Source organism: Corylus avellana, chromosome ca10 (assembly GCF_901000735.1).
Source record: "Corylus avellana chromosome ca10, CavTom2PMs-1.0".
NCBI classification, from domain to species: domain Eukaryota; kingdom Viridiplantae; phylum Streptophyta; class Magnoliopsida; order Fagales; family Betulaceae; genus Corylus; species Corylus avellana.
Genome location: NC_081550.1, coordinates 11420184 through 11422755, shown reverse-complemented (window position 1 = coordinate 11422755; position 2572 = coordinate 11420184). Strand labels below are relative to the sequence as shown.

The 2572-nt window shown below is 37.9% G+C and overlaps 1 non-coding gene across 1 annotated transcript; it reads left to right on the top strand.

The window, feature by feature from the left end:
- Positions 1-834: 834 nt before the first annotated feature.
- On the top strand, positions 835-941 carry LOC132164819 (small nucleolar RNA R71). Its single transcript, XR_009438422.1, has one exon. It is a non-coding gene; the product is annotated as a small nucleolar RNA R71 (small nucleolar RNA).
- Positions 942-2572: the final 1631 nt, after the last annotated feature.

The following is a 2572-nucleotide window of genomic DNA, read 5'->3' as shown; positions in this document are numbered from 1 at the left end:
TGTTCTCCCTTTATTCTCTTATTTCTGTCCTGAAGAAGATGCTCCAGGATTGGGTATTGTTTGGGATGGGAATCCACCCTGTTTTCTTTCACTTAGTTCCTTAGCCATGTGCCCCATTTGGACTTCCAATCTTTGCATAGCTTGCTCGGTTCTTTGTATCGCTTGATCGGTTTTTGTATTGATTTGTCTTTGAGCATTCATGAATTCCTATACCATACTCTCCAAGTCATTCTGCTTTGATTCTTGGCTTGGTTGGCTTGCTTGTTGGTAGTTCCTCTGCTGCCCTTGATGGTTAAGAGTATTCTGATTGTTACTCCATGAAAAATTAGGGTGGTTTCGCCACCCTGGATTGAAGGTGTTGGAGTAGGGATTATTCTTGGGAGGATAATTGTTCAGTCCCACATAATTTACTTGCTCTTGATCTGTAAATGAGTACAAGGGCAAGTCCCAGTAGTGTGATCAAAATGAGAACATAAAGTACATACCTAAGGTTGCATGGCTTGTTAACTAGGTGAGACATTCTGAGCAGTCATAGCTTTGACAATCATATCCAGCTTTCTTTCCACATAACATACGATGTTACTATAAATAGTTTACAAAGCCATCTGATTTTGGGGTCCACCACTCAGGTTCACTTCATACATGCCTTTGCTCTGTACTTTTTGCCTCCCTTTGGATGAGAATTGTTGGGAGTGTTCACTCAAAATCTCAAAGAGCTCTATGGCTTCCTCACTGCTCTTTTCCATCAGCATACCTCCACAAGCTGAATCAACAATACCCTTGTTAATATCATTTAAACCTTCATAAAAAGCTTGTACCTGATCATCTTGAGGCATGTTGTGATGTGGACACTTAAGAAGCAGTATATTGAAGTGATCCCACGCTTCAAAGAACATGTCTCCATCTTTTTGTTGAAATGATTGAATCTCCCTTCTAAGCTGCCTTGTCTTTTGGGCAGGGAAGAACTTCTTTAGGAACTTGCTGGATAACTCTTCCCAAGTATGAATAGACTCTGCAGGCAATGAATTATACCATAACTTAGCATTGTCTTTTAAAGAAAAAGGGAATAAGACTAACTTGAGCCTTTTTGGAGTTAGGCCTTGAACATGCTGAAGTTTGCAGAGATCAAAGAATTTCTTAAAATGCAAGTTAGGATCTTCAGCAGCTGTGCCCCTGAAGTGAGTTAATGCATTGAGTATTTGTGGGGATATATAATAATTGCCTTCCACCTCCGGTTGATATGCTATGCATTATGGCTGGTTGAGGTTTTTCTGGATGAAAGCCTGGTTCATGGGCCTTCGTACTGGTTGCGATTCTCTGGCAACTCTTGCATTGTTTCCTCAACTTCTTCTTCTTCTTCTTCTGTGTCGGAATTGTCTTTATTCCCTTGTCGAATGGTCCTCTCAATTTCTAGATCAAGTGGGAAGACGGTTGAGGCTTGAGATCGACGACCGTGCATAAGAAGAATTTTCTCTTGGAATCACAGCAGCTTCAGTACCACTGTGCGGAAGTCCTCTAGAACTGCGCTCGATCGAAGGTTTAGTGCGCTGCGCTCGATCACACTTGGTCTCCACTCGATCGCAGTAACAAACTGTCAGGTGCTAGTTGAAACAGAACAGAACAGAGAAGTAATTGGAGATCTAAAAAAAAAATATTTTTAATTTTTGATAAAAAAGAAACATTAAGAACAAAATTAAAACAACCAACTAGTGGAAACTAATTCTAAACACAATTTAACACAATCCCCGGCAACGGTGCCAAACACTTGTTGTGCCAAATACTACCTAAATTAATAGATAATATTTAGTACGTTTTACTCACAAGTGCACAAGATCAAACGATAGTATAGCCGGCAAATATGAGATCATTCCCACAAGGATTGGAAAATTATGTTTAAAAATAATTTCCTAACAAATAAAATTCAATTGTCATGATTGAATTTAATAGAAAGATAAAACTAAAAAGGATTAGGGTTTTGATGTCCACCACTAATCAAACTAATTAAGATAACAATATACCAATGTGCCAATTATACCAGTATATCTAATGTTTGCCAACCTAAGGGTATGCGTGTCTACTCCTTAAGCTATTGATTTTCCTAAGCAACGAATTAGGCATGTGTGTCTACTCTAATTTGTTTCTTTCTTAAAGGATTTAGCATGGGTGTCTACTAAGTTGTTTTTTAAGAAAGCATAAATCTGTGGAAATCGACAAACATACGAGGCCTAGGGCATGGGTGTCTACTCCCGGTTCCTCATGTTGATTAACCCAAGAACCCGATGTAGATTTCTCTTGTTACTCCTATTAAACCTAAGACTCTATCATTCAAATTGATTTAACTAACTAGTCCATCCAACATGAATATGTTGGCTAGACAAACACATATGAGGAATACAAGATAACAAGTATTAATCAAATTAAATATACCAAAATATAATTGTAGCAAAGGCGCCAATATTGCAATCATAAATAGACATAATTAGGGCTTCAATCTAGCCCTAATTAAAAATAGAAACTACATAATGAAAATAAAAGGTTGAAGAGAAAAACCCAAACTCCTTTTAATCTAGCA